We start from the raw sequence: 15,818 nt of genomic DNA, 5'->3' as shown, positions 1-15,818 counted from the left end.
TAGGGTGTCTCTACTGAATAGCAGGGTATTTGTTTCAAAAGCATCCAAAATCTTCTTATAGAAATGAGCATATCAGTTTCCTACACAGCTAAAGTGAACATATCTGATCTTTGTTTTAAATTTCACCAAATTATTTCTGATTTCTGAAAAAGCTTATGCCTTGAAGTCTGTTTATTGCTTTTAGAAACTACATTTTTCACCAAAGAGTGAAAGAATTTGTTTCCTTTTGGTTTCCATAAATAAGGGATAAAACTCCATCTAAGCAGCTTACACATGCAATTTTTTATGTCTGATCTTGTCTGCATTTAATGAGATTTCATCAGTTGTGGGTTTTCTTAATTCATCTTCACATATACACAGATAATTTGTGAACACTGGTTAGAATCCATGCAAATTTGCAACTAGACAATCAATAAGGAGTTTCTACCAAGCTTTGGGCCAGTTGGAATATATACAAAAGAGCAGGTAAAAGGAATATATACAAAGAGGTAAAAGGAATATATACAGTTGGCAGGGGAGGAGAGTGGCTGTAACTCTTACTTTAAAAGAACTTGGTTAAAAAGCATCCAAGTTTATAAAATAAGTAGTCTGGAGAATGATTATTCAATTATTCAGGCTCACTGAAAGATTTTTCCAGTTTCTCTCACTAGCAAATTCCCTAAGGACTTTGATATCAGTGATTCAACCAGCATTTGTTGATTCCCTAGTATGCACCCACTGTTTTTTTTTTTTTTAACATTTATTTATTTTTGAGACAGAGAGAGACAGAGCATGAATGGGGGAGGGGCAGAGAGAGAAGGAGACACAGAATCGGAAGCAGACTCCAGGCTCTGAGCCATCAGCCCAGAGCCTGACGCAGGGCTCGAACTCACAGACCGCGAGATCGTGACCTGGCTGAAGTCGGACGCTTAACCGACTGCGCCACCCAGGCGCCCCTGCACCCACTGTTTTAATGAGCAAGAGGGGTCAAGGTGAGAAAAATCCCAACATCTGCCCTCCAGAAGCTTAAGTTTGACAGTTGAGACAAGTCCATATAATAATAATGTTACAACATTTTGTATATTTAGACTCTTATCTTGTCCAAAAATGAATTTAGATAACTAAGTTACAATAATTGTGGGATTAAGTTCAACATTGAGACTACAAACAAAGGTGCCCAGGTGGCTCAGTAAGTTAAGTCTCTGACTCTTGATTTGGACTCAGGTCGTGATCTCACGTTTCATGAGTTTGAGCCCTGCATCAGGCTCTGCGATGACAGAAAGGAGCCAGCTTGGGATTCTCTCTCTCCCTCTCTCTCTGCTCCTCCCCACTGGCTCTCACTCACTCTCTCAAAATAAATAAATAAACTTAAAAATATTTTTTAAAAGTATAAAACACAGAAAAGGAAATTACAAATATGATTCGATTTCTAGTCAAATATAGAAGGGCTTTGATGAGGAATGAAAGAGTGGTGTCCCTACTATGTTGTCCACCTGAAACTAATGTAACATTGTGTGCCAACTATATTTCAATAAAGATATAAATATTTTTTAAAATTAATAATAATAAAGTACAAAAAAGAAACGAGTGGGATTCCCATAAAGAACCAATAGATTGGAATCTGGCAGAATTCCAAATCACAACTTATGTATCTAAATTCTATAAATGAGTTAATATCTATCAATAATTGGCAGATAAGTAGGCTGTACTATTTTGCCATTTCTATTCTCATTCTAAAGAGTTCTTTTACATGGCCATACATGGCCAAAATGCCTGTTTAAAACAGCACATCAAAACCCTGTTTTGGGGGAGAGCTCAGAAAAAAAAATGATAAATTTGCTTGTGTCTTCTTCTCTGTTTCCTCATCTAATTGTTGGAAATTTAAATTCTTTGGGTAATATTAGATTTCTAAATTAATAGCAAAAGAAAGCATTAGACCTGCAAAGATTTATTGATATGGTTATAATTTGAAAACATTAGTTCCACGATTCAATCTATCTGTAAGACTGGGGTGGGGTGGGGGGGTAGTTATGCTTATTTCATTTATAGTTTCTAGAAAGTAGCTACAAGCTATCTGTTACATAATAAGAACTTACAGTGGACATGATGAGCTTTTGGATGACTAGAATCAAAATCTTCAGGGAAGCACCCCTGCTGTTCTTGTCTCCTAATAGCTCTCGGAGTGAGCATGTAATTTAGTTCTGGCCACAGTAATGGATCAGGAATGGCCATGTGATCCAAGTCAGGCCAATCAAGGTCACTGGAAAGACTTTGGAGCTGCAAGGAAAGAGGTGCTAGCTGTACAAATAATATATGTGTAGAGTTGCTAGTTGCCATCTTCACCTCTACGTTGAAGACCCCACTTAGAATTAAGCTGATCCAGAGGAAAGCAGAGTCAAGAGATAGAGTGACTCAGATTCCTGATGGCATCAGTTATACTTCTATATAGAGCATGTATAAAGCTAGATTCTCCTCTTGAATTCATTAACTCAATAAATTGCTCCCTGTCTCTCATTCTCCCCTGCCCCCCATATATGTACATGTATATACAAATATATAGGAGTTCCGGTGGCTGCAATTAATGAGTCCTGATTACTGCAGGGCTTAACAACTGTGAGTTTCTGTCCCCTCTCTTCCTTCCCTTATTTCTTTATGTATTACTTGAGAGACTGCCAAAATGCATACATTAGACTATAGAATATATAACTATAGACTATTAGACTATGTAACAAACTATTTTGTATGAGGTGGACAGAACATTTTTTGAAAGGAATAAATATCGTTGCATGTTAGATATTTTTACATTACTAATTTTTGGTCTGATCTGTCATTTACGGATGGGAAAAAATCACTGTGCATCTGTAGTTTCTCTCCAAATAAAAGATAAAATAAGTATCACAAATTTGGAAAATTCATTGTAGTACAAGAGCACAGATACACGCTTTCATGTTTCACAAGTCTAATTCTGGAAACTCACAGAAAACTTCAGAAAGCACAGACCACATTGTGTTATGTCAGCATTAATAAAAGCTCTACTCTTTGCTCAAAGACCTAAATCTAAGATGTAGCCATTCTTTGTGGCTTGAAAAGTAAATATGCCGTATCTCACCCTATGCTTCAGGAATGCAGAAGAAAATCTTAATGATTTTTCCTTGCTAAACTTCATAGTGCATTAGCCAGACCATATACAAAATAAGAGAAGCCAGAGAGGAAAAAAAATGGTTCTGGTTGTCACAGAATATTCTAAGAAAAAAATATAAAACCATTTGTGCTTCCTATTGAAGTTTCTTGGGTTGAAAGGCAGTGGGTGAAAATTAGGGAGCAGGCTAAGTTGTTGAGAAATAAGATCTTCAGGTTGTCAACACCTTCTAGGAAGAGAAATCAAAGGGAACTTGCTTCCTTTCTGGCCCAGCTGGGATTTGAAGAGTATTATTTAGCAGAAAGCAAATTACTCTCTTTTTCAAAACCCACTCCTTTCTGTGAGGTTCTCCTTGTAACAAAGTTGGGTGCTTTTCCAAGAACGTGCAACATACATTTGTATATACTCAAATCATTTCGTTTGGTCTCATTCCCATTCCTGGTGCAGTCACCATTTCTTGTATACCCACCTACGTGAAAGGAAGAGATGCTTTTGCAGCCCTAGTATTTGGCATAAGCAATCTAAGCTTTCAATGATGGAATCAGTATTCCCATAAGAAGCAAGATATGCTTGCAAACACTGTTATATAAGTAAACAGATACGTGAGCAATACCACCTCCTTTTTTCAGCTAATTTTTGACCTCTCTTTCAGGGCATTTGCTCAATATGTTTTCTCCTTTTTTTTTTTTTGTTTTGTTTTGTTTTGTTTAATTGCTACATTAACCACCAGCAGCAGAAAAGACCATGTGCAACCAATCTGCTGTCCAAGTTAAGGCTCTGTTCAATATTTCAGGGTTTCCATAAACGATGTGCCACTTGTTTTGGCTCTGCCTATAATCTTGTTCTCAATTTCTGTCTGCCCTGGGCATCTTACTCCTGCCACATAGCTATATGAGGCTAACTACACCACATGCAGCGCCAGATGCTAGAAATGCCATGATACCCAAGCATGTGACATCAGGATGATCTGCTCTTTCCCTTATAATTAAATGAGAAAACTGCGGGTATATTGTCTCCCGCTTGGCCCCATCACAAGTGCAGCCAACAGATGCCACTGCACGTGATTTATCTAAGTACAAAGGAAAGATGTAAACATGCCTCTTAAAAAATTATTTTTCCTCTAGGGCTGAAGCCCCATGAGTTTGGTTACCTTGTGAAGAAAAGCAGGTGTTAAGGTTAAAGACAGCACACGGCAATACCCAAAGTAACCAGCAGCACTCTGGGGCCTCTGTCCAAAACCGTATCACACACTTGTCTCATGCTTTAACATACCTGTCATTTCCTATTGCGAGCTGCCCTGGCACTGGGTAGGCAGTATGCCAAGATTAAACCCACTGGCAACTATTCACTGCCATCACCATGTGCTCTGAAAATCTCTCAGACCCTCCAACTTGCCAGCAGCGGCCAATGTTTCCTTTGATAGCTGCTACCTCCCAGTAAACTGCATTCAGAACAGACAGTCCATCTGAGGGCACTTGCTTTCATCTCGGCTCTCCAGTACCACTAACAAGCTTCCCTCTAGTAACCATATAATGATCGCACATTGAAAGGTGGCTTATAAAAAAAAAAAAAGCAAGTAGTGCAAACAAGGGTTTGCAGTATAAATTATAAACATGAGGACGCTGTGGATAAATTACCGGTGATGCTGGGTACAAAGTGTAACAGTTTGGCTTAAGAAGATTAAGTACAGCAAGAAATCATGAATTTTTACAACTTTACCCCAAATTCAGTCTGTGGCTAGGCCTCTGCCTTGATTCTATTGATTTATCTTTAATATTAGGGTCTAACACTTTCCAAAATTATCTTTCTCCTACAATTGTTGTAAATACCAAATGATTATCACTTAATGCTGCATTATTCTTCAAACATTTCAGTGTTAATGGCTCAGCATTAGATCCTGAAAAATAATCAGGAGAAATTGTGCAGCTACTAATAATTTTCCCAGAGGTATACATTCCTCACAAAAGAAGGTTTCAAATTTTGGGGTGTGAATTCACATTTTCAGGCAATCCATGTGGCATTTAATATCTCAAGTAATAATATAACGGCATCACAATTAGCCAGATCTATCTCCCCTCACAAATGTGTATCTACTTCTCTAAAAATTTCCTATCATCTGCTCTGGATTCTGTGGGGTTTTCAGCTTTCTATCTTCTACTAAACAATCTCAAAGGAAGAAATTAAAAGAAAGAATGAATTAGAACTATCCTGTACTCCTTGCGATGCACGGCATTTTCACTTCAGCCCCTAGCCTTGCCTTATCCTCAGCTGTTAGCACTTACATTGATGACCACCTGGCACGTGGACCTCACTTGCCTGTATTTCTCCTTAGCTTCAGTGGCCTCCTGCCCAAAGCCAGCCACAAACATTTCACATCAACCTCTTCATAAAGCTCTAGTCCCACTAAACTATAAGGTGCATGAGAGCAGAAGCTAATGCTCGCTTATCTTTGCAGCTCCCACAGCATCTGGCAAAAATGACTAGCATATACTACACCACTGAAGCTTGAAAATCTTTCTGATCTGAATGCAGTACATCTGAAATCCTTACCTCAGCCCCCTCTCTCCTCTCGCTGATCACAATCCTCCCATCTGTTTTCTCTCCGTCTCCAATCACATCTGCACCTCATTCTTACAAAAACATTTAATAACCAAGTCTTTTGCACTTCTTCCAACCCATCATGCTCTTTCCACTGGCAGTATAATCCGTACTTAGTCCTGGACTGCTGTTGAGTCACTCCCCTGCCAGCACCATCACCAACATCAAAAGCCTCGCCCTATGATCTACTGGCAAGCTTAACACCAAATTAGTTTCCCACATATGTATGTCCTTCCAGTCTATTTCTAGGCTGATTTGGGATGTCTAGAGAAAAGGGAAGAAATGGTCCAGTACAGTCACATATTGGGGAACCCTAAAAAGACTTATTTGCTATCTCTCATCAACTCTTAGCTTACTCCTAGTGATTTACCAGTACTTTCCTCTCATTAAAGCCCCCAACTGTTCACACTTTAAGCACGTCAGATTTGCTAATGTTCTATTTCAAAAGGCTGATGTCATATGCAAGTTAAATAAAATGGACGCAACATCAAGGAAATACATTCCATGCAGTTAAAATGGGAAAGAAAATTTGAATTTCTCAATGCTTTTTAATGTGATAGCCCAGTGAAATCTATTTTGGGGGGGGGGGGTTCAGTCACGTGGCCAATACTTTACCGAAAAAAAAAAAGTGCTGACATATACTGTCATCTATCAAAGTATAAGACCACCATTCAAACTTTGAAACAAAAATCAAAGCTGCAAAGCTTGACTTATCGCTCACCTAGGTAGGGGAGAGCTATGCTGATTAGGCACAGTCTCACTGAATTAAGCAAACTGCTGATGTTAGGGGATTTTTAGAAAGGGGGGGGGGGTGGAGAGCCGGGACTGTGTTAGTTACAGAGGCAATAATAGTGTCAAAGGTGATAAAGAAGCATGCTTACATTGGCTACAGAAACAGGAATTAGTTGATGCCAGCTTCAGATCCACAGTCACTGGAGTGAGTCCACTGCCTATTGGCTGACTTTCAAAGGATGAGGCTGTTACTGATTGGCTGGTTTTCAGAGGCGGGTTCACAGAAGCAAATTGTCATTGATCATTAGGTTTAAAAGCAGTTCTGGTGCATACCGGTTATTGTGTGAGCTTTATCCTGGGGGCGTGAAGAGTTTTTTAAATTCTCATACTTAAAAAATATACTAGCTATAGTAAATTTTGGTATTGGCGGTATTTTTAAATTCTATCTAGCATAATATACAATTCCCTTAACTAAAACAGAAGACCTAAGTTGGCACAGGGGCTTCACCTGATTTGCCAAAGTCTACAATCCGTTGGTAGTGACAGCCTAGAGTGGCATATTGAGAGGATCCGGAAATTCCATCCAAGCCCAGCAAGTTAGAGTACCATCATTTATGAGCCATGTTTGTTATGGAGAGAAGAAATGAATGGCAGCATCATGCCATATCTTTTCTGATTCTGCCCTAGATCCAAAAGCCACATTTGACTAGGCGGGACTCCATGAATGGTTATAGCTGAGATTAATTTTAACAAAAATAAATTGAACTGGCTGAATTCTAAGCAGTTGGCATTTTTAAAAATTGACAATGACCTGGGCAGAATAAAGGGTATGTGTGCTAAGGCAATGAGGATGATATCAAAATTCAGTGAAATCTTGTAAATTGAAACAGAGTGCAAGAACACACATTTGTATTCAAAGAGGTATGAAAAAACAAACACTTATATCTAAAAGGAAGAAAATTTTAATTGGAATACATGTCATTTTGGGGGTGCATGAGTGGCCTAGTCAGTTAAGCGTCCGATTTTGGCTCAGGTTATGATCTTGAAGTTCATGGGTTCGAGCCCCACATTGGGCTCTGTGCTAACAGCTCCGAGCCTGGAGCCTGCTTCAGATTCTGTCTCCCTCTCTCTCTGCCCCTCCCCCAATCACGCAGGAGCAAGCATGCTCACTCTTTCTCTCTCTCTCAAAAATAAATAAACATTTAAATTTTTTTTGAAAAAAAGGGATATATGTCATTTTTAAATAGCTTTATCTAAGGAAAAATTCTAAATTTAACTATAAAACTTAGTGAAAAAGAATAAAATACTCCCTAAGATTAATTATTATGGTTTTTAATTTCATATCCAAACTAAAATATTTTATTTAAAAAATTTTTGAGGTAAGATATCTTTTGGGGCGCCTGGGTGGCGCAGTCGGTTAAGCGTCCGACTTCAGCCAGGTCACGATCTCGCGGTCCGTGAGTTCGAGCCCCGCGCCAAGCTCTGGGCTGATGGCTCAGAGCCTGGAGCCTGTTTCGGGTTCTGTGTCTCCCTCTCTCTCTGCCCCTCCCCCGTTCATGCTCTGTCTCTCTCTGTCCCAAAAATAAATAAACGTTGAAAAAAAAGATTTAAAAAAAAGATATCTTTTGTCAGTCTGACAAAGAGGTCTTACTCCAATAAAAAATATCAGTCCCAGGGGCACCTGGGTGGCTCAGTCGGTTAAGCGTCCAACTTCGTCTCAGGTCATGATCTTACAGTTCATGGGTTCAAGCCCTGCGTCAGGCTCTGTGCTGACAACTCGGAGCCTGGAACCTGCTTCAGATTCTGCATCTCCCTCTCTCTCTGTTCCTCCCCTGCTCATGCTCTGTCTCTGTCTCTCTCAAAAATAAATAAAGATTAAAAAAATTTAAGAAAAATCACTCCCAAAAAACTATTGTTGCATACAGGAGCCATCACTTTTCTCTCAGGATTTGGTATGTGTTTTCCACTATTTTGAAAGCAAGTCTCAAGATCTCAGCCTATAAGAATTTCTGAATTGAGTGAAACACAAATTTGAATTGGACACTTGGTTAGAGTATAAGAATATGTCACTTTGGGGGCTCTTGGGTGGCCAAGTGGGTTAAGTGTCCAACTCTTGATTTCAGCTCAGGTCATGATCTCACAGTGGTGAGACTGAGCCCCAGGTCAGGCTCAATGCTGGGCATGGAGCCTGTTTGGAAATTCTCTCTCTCCTTCTCCCTTCGCCCCTCCCTCCCTCTCTTTCTCTCTCTCTGAAGTAATAGTTATAATAATAAAGTATATGTCACTTTTTAGTAAGGGAGTCTAGAAAACCTTCCAATATCCATATCCCAGCTTATTTTTGCCATCCTTAGCCCATCACTACATAAACAATAATTCCAGAAAGTAATTTCTATAGCTTTGATTTTTATTTTTTATGGTCCCCAAAAGGAAAATGATTACTGCTTATAATGAAAATAGACAATGGGGGTTCGAAGGAACTAATGAGATTCATGAATTTAGAGAACTATTTAGGTCTCCAGAAATATTCCTCATGATTGTCAAAGGGCTGCTCAATTTTACTTTCCCCTCAAGTGTCCACGGCTTAAAACTGAACACATCTGGTGTTTTCTTTTTGACAAAATATCTTTTTAATCATCAAGATATGAGGAAGAGTTGAGCTCTTTTTTTTTTTTAATTTTTTTTTTCAACGTTTATTTATTTTTGGGACAGAGAGAGAGAGCATGAACGGGGGAGGGGCAGAGAGAGAGGGAGACACAGAATCAGAAACAGGCTCCAGGCTCTGAGCCATCAGCCCAGAGCCTGACGCGGGGCTCGAACTCACAGACTGCGAGATCGTGACCTGGCTGAAGTCGGACGCTTAACCGACTGCGCCACCCAGGTGCCCCAAGAGCTGAGCTCTTGATTATTTTCTTCATACTCCAAATAGTTATGGACAGTAGTAAGCACTTATATCTATAAAGTTTTCTACTAGACAAAATGAGGGAAGAATAATGGACTATATGAAGACTGCATAAAAATTACAGATGAGCAATAACAAAAAATGGGATTTAATATCAATACATAGTGCATGTTGCAAATGCAAAGGTTAAAAGAAAAAGGCAATGCCATTCATTAATGGTATGACTAAGCAAATTTCCTAGGTTCTCTGAACTTTATTCTCCATATTTCTAAAATGGTGACCTCTCTCTCATTGTGTTTTTTATTATTAAATATAATTAGTTAGAGTGCTTATTCAGTACTTGACACATGACAAGTATTAATAAATAATGAGCAAAGGCATAGTGACACTGGGTGTGGAAACCAGGGATGGCTTTCTCAAGATGGTGAAACCTGAGCCAGCTCCCAAAGTAAAATTCAGAGAAAAACCAAATCTATTACAGGTAGAGGGATGAGCAGAGAAATGGAAATGGAAATTATCAAGAAAAGTATTTAACTGCATTCATCTTAGAAATTATGTGCTATTCTACATAAAACCATATTAACTTTCTTTTTAATAGCATAGAGACTGAATTGAAAGAGATCTTGAAAAGACACTCAAACTATTACTTTGGCTTCACACAGGCAGGATCATTTTTAGGCTACTTACTTGTTTACTTGAGATGACAAAAAAAGAAAAATCAAAGCAATTTTCAAAAACTAAAACCCTATATTTGCTGGCCAAGCCTACTTTTCACTTTAAGGCTAAAATAACACTTTCTAGAAGTAGCTGCCACTGGACATACTCTGCAAGTGCACCAGTCTTTTCCTAGATCTCCTTCCTTTCCCTAATCTGTCAGTCATCATGAATGTTTCTGACAGTCTGCTTCAACCAGGGCACCTGCTGAGGTGGAAGGTGTTTCTCCTGAGTGTCCAATTTATGGATAGACAACAATATTCCACATGAAAAGTTCAATCAAGCAAATGCCCAAAGAAAGATCACCTGCCACAAATAACTTCTATTTGTCCATCTTGGTAGGTGGAGATACTAAGTGTTTATTAAAGTGCATACATTGTAAGAAGGGACAGTGTTGCTTGTGAAAAAGAAATTGTTTTAAACAATAAACTTAAAAAAAATAACCCTCAATAAAGTGGATTATGAAGACCCCCATAGACTTAGTAGCTTTTTAAAAAAAGTTTTGTTTTCAGGGGAATTAATATACCAAAGATAGATGTGGACATTTTATTTAAAACCATACTGTTTTTCATAAACCAACACTCCCACCAAAAGTAACTTGAAAAGCTGTATAAAACAGTTTTAAAATATATTTGTAGGCATTCAAGAACTTTGGGGGCATGCAGGAACTGAGAGACCAAGATCTCAGAAAGAACAGAAATTCTTCGAAGTGAGCCCAGTATTCTGCATGCAACTTTTCCCCTTGGTGCATTTGCTAAGTCTTGAGCAAGACAAGAGACGGTGATGGCACAGCCTAAAAATGTTTGCAGAATGCAAATCCTAAAAGACAAAGAATCCAGCTAGCTTTCTCATAAAGTTAAGAAGGGGAAAAAAGTGTACTTTGGGCCTGTTAATGCATCCAGAGGGGCCCAGAGAGGCATTGGGATCACTGACAGAAGGGAGGCACAGAGAAATAAGCCCAAACTCACATATATGTTCTCTTCATAGCCTTTGCCAACTCTTAAACTGCTGATTATGAGAAGTATGACTAAATTCAAAGACACAGAGATTTTGGAAAGCAAAAATGAAAAAATTATAAAATATGCAAAAAAAATTTTTTTAAAGATTTTATCTTTAAGTAATCTCTACACCTAACATGGGGCTCAAACTCACAACCCAGAGATCAAGGGTCACATACTTTACCAACTAAGCCAGGCAGGCACCCCTGCAAAAACTAATTTTTTAAAAAGCTACTGTGTTAGGTTGCCTGGGTGGCTCAGTCAGTTAAGTGTCTGACTCTTGATTTTGGCTCAGGTCATGATTTCACAGTTCGTGAGATCAAGTCCTACACTGGGCTCTGCACTGACAGCATGGAGCCTGCTTGGAATTCTCTCTCTCTCCCTCTCTCTCTACCCCTCTCCTGCTCACACTCTCGAATTAAATAAATAAACCTACAAAAATGTTCAAAAAAATTAATGAATAAAGAAAAAGCTTCTGTGGTCACAATAACCATAAAAACATACTTTAAGGAAAGAAACAGTACAAAAGGTAAAAAAAAGATTCTCATAATGGTAAAAGAAAAATTATAACAATTTTAAACTTGTATCTCCCTAATAGTATATAGGTTTAAGTATATACAATGCAAAATTTAAAGAACCAAAGAGAGAAATGGATATATTCTCCATCATAATGGGAAATTTTAAGACATCTCTCTGAGAAGGTGACAGACTAAGCAATAATAAATCTAAACAATGCAATTAACTGGTTTTACCTTATTTTCATTAATTCTTAAAGCAAGACAGATGAATAATTTTTTTCAAGTGCAAAAAAAATGTATCAAAATTGACCCATTATAAAGCAAGTCTCAACTAATTTCAAAGGACTGAAATCATTCAAGAAAATTAATGTAAAAACCAGAAAAGGAAAAATTATTAGAAAATCACCAATTATTTGGAAACTAAGCAACTTATGGGTCAAAAAAGTAATCATAATAGATATTAGAAAATGTTTTTAAATTAATGATTATTAAAATGCCATATACTTAATCTTGTGAAATTCAGCTAAAATTATAAGGGAAATTTTAGTCTTTAAGGCAAGAAACAGTACAAAGGGTAAAAAAAGATTCTCATAATGATGAAAGAAAAAAGAAGACTAAAAACCAATGATATAAATATCTATTTTATGAAACTAAAAATAATAGCAAATTAAATCCAAATAGAAGTAATACAGTACAGAAAATCAACAAAGCTAAAATTTGATTCTTAAAAAAAAAACTAATAACATTAAAAACTCTTATCAAGAAAGATCGAGAAAAAAGAGGGAAGGTACACATGACCAATATAAGTGATAAAAATAGGACATCACTACAGACACTATGGACATGAAAAAGAAAATTACAAGGTATTATAAAGGTTTGTCAATAAATTTGAAAATGCATATAAAATATACTCCTAGATAAATACAACTTACAAAAATTAACACAAAACTTTGAAAATTAGAATATTACCATACTAGAAAAGAAATAAAATATCTAATAAAAAACTAGCCACCACAAAACATTCTCCAGATTCAGATGGTTTCACCAGTGAACTCCTCTACAGATTTAAGAAAAATGTGGTACAAATCTTATATGAATTCACCCAGAGAATAGAAAAAGAGGAAATACTTCTTAACTTATTTTATAAAGCCAGCATAATACTTATATCAAAACCTGACAAATACAATTCAAGAAGGAAATTTATAGATAATGAACATAAACATAAATATCTGAAACAAAATAAGTAAATCAAATCCAGTAGTACATAGAAAGAAATAACAAATTGGGGTTTATTCAATTAATATAAAGTTGGTTTAATAACCCAAATTTATTCAATATATTTACCACCTTCACAAAGTAAAGGGAAAAAACATATAATCATACAAATATATATAAGAAACATTGTTTGATAAAATTGTACATCCAGAAAACTCTTGTCAGCTTCCTTAATCCAATAAAGAATAAGAAAACTAATGAGAAACTCATGCTGAAATTTTTCAAATTTCCCCCACCCCGACTCTGGAGATCATGAATAAAATGAGAACACTCTCTATCAGTGCTTCTAATCAACACTATAAATCTTGCAATTAAAAATTATAAGATATTATATATATATATATCACATTCATGTATACACACATACACATATTTATAATTTTAATATAATATATATGTTTTAAATACTGAAAAAGAAAGAAAAATTATCATTATTCACAGATAATAAGACTTTATCAATAGAAAATCTAAAAGGATGTTCAGACATTTATTAGAATTAATAGAATTTACCAAGGAATCAGTATAAGATAAATATGCAAATATAAATCTATATATACTAACAACAGGTATCAAAAAATATTTTAAAGATGTCATTTCTTAAACCATCTGATACCTAGGTATAAATCCAATAATAGAGGGGCACATGGGTGGCTCAGTAGGTTGAGCGTCTGGCTTTGGCTCAGGTGTGATCTCACCGGTCATGAGTTCAAGCCCCACGTTGGGCTCTGTGTTGACAGCTCAGAGCCTGGAACCTGCTTTGGATTCTGTGTCCCCCTCTCTCTCCACCCCACCCCTGCTTGTGCTCTGTCTCTCTCTGTCTTTCAAAAATGAATAAACATTAAAAAAACATTTTAATACAATAATAGGTACTCAGAACTTAAGCATAGAAACATGAAGAGATAATTTAAAAGCTCTATATAAGAGAAATAGCATGTTATCACACTTGAAGACTCAATATTGTTAAAATGTTGGTTTTCTCAATATTGATAGATATGTGAAATGCAACCTCAGTCGAAATTGCAGAAGGCTTTAAGGAGGAGGTAGGAACAGGCTGATTCTGAAGTGTTTTATGGAAATTCAAAGAGCCAACTTCATTCAAAAGACTGAATATGGAATAAAATAGAACTGGAGAACTTACCCCACTGTTATCAGGATTCAAGTTACAAAGCTCTAGTAATTAAGATACTATACTTGGAACATAGATAGACCAATAGAACAGAAGAGTCCAGAAACAGACCTATTCTTTATGATGAAGGAGATACTGTGGTGAAGGAAGAAGAAACATTTTTTCAATAAATGATACTCTGTTAATTAGATACTACATAAAAATTAAATACAGCCATTGATACAAATATAAATTTTAAATAGACTATAGATCTAAATGTGAAACATCAGGTAATGAAACTTCTAGAAGATGAATAAGGAAAATACCTGTATGACGTGTGGTAAGCAAAAATTTCTTAAATATGACAGAAAAGTCACTAAACATAAAGCAAAAGATTAATTAATTAGACTACATTAAAATAGTGAAGTTCTGTGCATCCAAAGATACTGTTATAAGAATAGAAATTTACAATTATATATCTATCAAACTATTCATATGAAGAATTTTAAAAGAACTACAAATCAATAAAAAAAGCAACCTACCAGGATAGTTGACATTGCGTAGAAGAGATTCTGCAAATGGCCAATAAATATATAAAAGTTGTTTGATTAGTCTTCAAGAAAATGTAAATTAAAACCATAATGATATTTCACTGTACATCACCAAAATGGCTAACAGAATGAAATTGGACCACTTTCTTACACCATACACAAAAATAAATTCAAAATGGATAAAAGACTTAATAAATGTAAGAAAGGAAATCATCAAAATCCTAGAGGAGAACACAGGCAGCACTCTCTTTGACTTAGCTGCAGCAACTTCTTCCTAGATATGTCTCCGGAGGCAAGGGAAACAAAAGCAAAAATAAACTATTGGACTTCATCAAGATAAAAAGCTTCTGTACAATGAAGGAGGCAATCAACAAAACTAAAAGGCAACCAATGGAATAGGACAAGATATTTGCAAATGGCATATCTAATAAAGGGTTAGTGTCCAAAATCTATAAAGAAGTTATCAAACTAAACACCCAAAAAACAAATAATCCAGTGAAGAAATGGGCAGAAGGAATAAACAAACATTTTTCAAAAAAGACATCCAGATGGCTAATAGACACATGAAAAGATGCTCAACATTATTCATCATCAGGGAAATACTTATCAAGAAAGATCACACCACACTTATCAAGAAAGATCACCACAATGATATACAACCTCACACCTGTCAGAATGGCTAAAATTAACAACTCAGGAAACAACATATGTTGGTGAGGATGCAGAGAAAGGGGAACCTTTTACACTGCTGGTGGGAATGGAAACTGGTGCAGCCACTCGGAGAACAGTATGGGGTTTCCTCCAAAATTAAAATATCCTACGACCCAGCAATTGCACTACTGGGTATTTATCCAAAGGATACAAAAATGCTGATTTGAAGGGCACATACACCCCAATGTTTATAGCAGCACTACTGACAATAGCCAAATTATGGAAAGAGCCCAGATGTCCATCAACTGATGAATGGTTAAAGAAGATGTGAGATGCGCACACACACACACACACAATGGAATATCACTCGGAGATCAAAAAGAATGAAATTTTGCCATTTGCAACAACATGGATGGAACTAGAGTGTATTATGCTAAGAGAAATAAGTCAGTCAGAGAAAGACAAATATCATATGATTTCACTCATATATGGAATTTAAGAAGCACAACAGATGAACATGGGAAAGGGAAGGAAACATAAGGTAAAAACAGAGGAGAAGGCAAACCATAAAAGACTCTTAAATACAGAGAACAAACTGAGGGTTGCTGGAGGGGTGCTGGGTGGGAATTTGGGCTAAATGGATGATGGTCATTAAGGAG

The 15,818-nt window shown here is 36.6% G+C and overlaps 1 long non-coding RNA gene across 1 annotated transcript in view; it reads right to left on the bottom strand.

Moving 5' to 3' along the window:
- Nucleotides 1-7,392, bottom strand: part of LOC123379150 — a 228,536-nt gene extending 221,144 nt beyond the window's left edge. The window contains exons 1-2 of the long non-coding RNA XR_006583206.1: nucleotides 6,598-7,392; nucleotides 2,076-2,256 (exon numbers count right to left, since the gene is read on the bottom strand). This is a non-coding gene — a long non-coding RNA (uncharacterized LOC123379150). The remainder of the gene's footprint in view (nucleotides 1-2,075; nucleotides 2,257-6,597) is intronic.
- Nucleotides 7,393-15,818: the final 8,426 nt, after the last annotated feature.

Source organism: Felis catus, chromosome C1 (assembly GCF_018350175.1).
Source record: "Felis catus isolate Fca126 chromosome C1, F.catus_Fca126_mat1.0, whole genome shotgun sequence".
In the NCBI taxonomy this organism is placed as follows: domain Eukaryota; kingdom Metazoa; phylum Chordata; class Mammalia; order Carnivora; family Felidae; genus Felis; species Felis catus.
The sequence above is the reverse complement of the archived record's forward strand: the minus strand, read 5'-3'. Positions and strand labels throughout refer to the sequence as shown.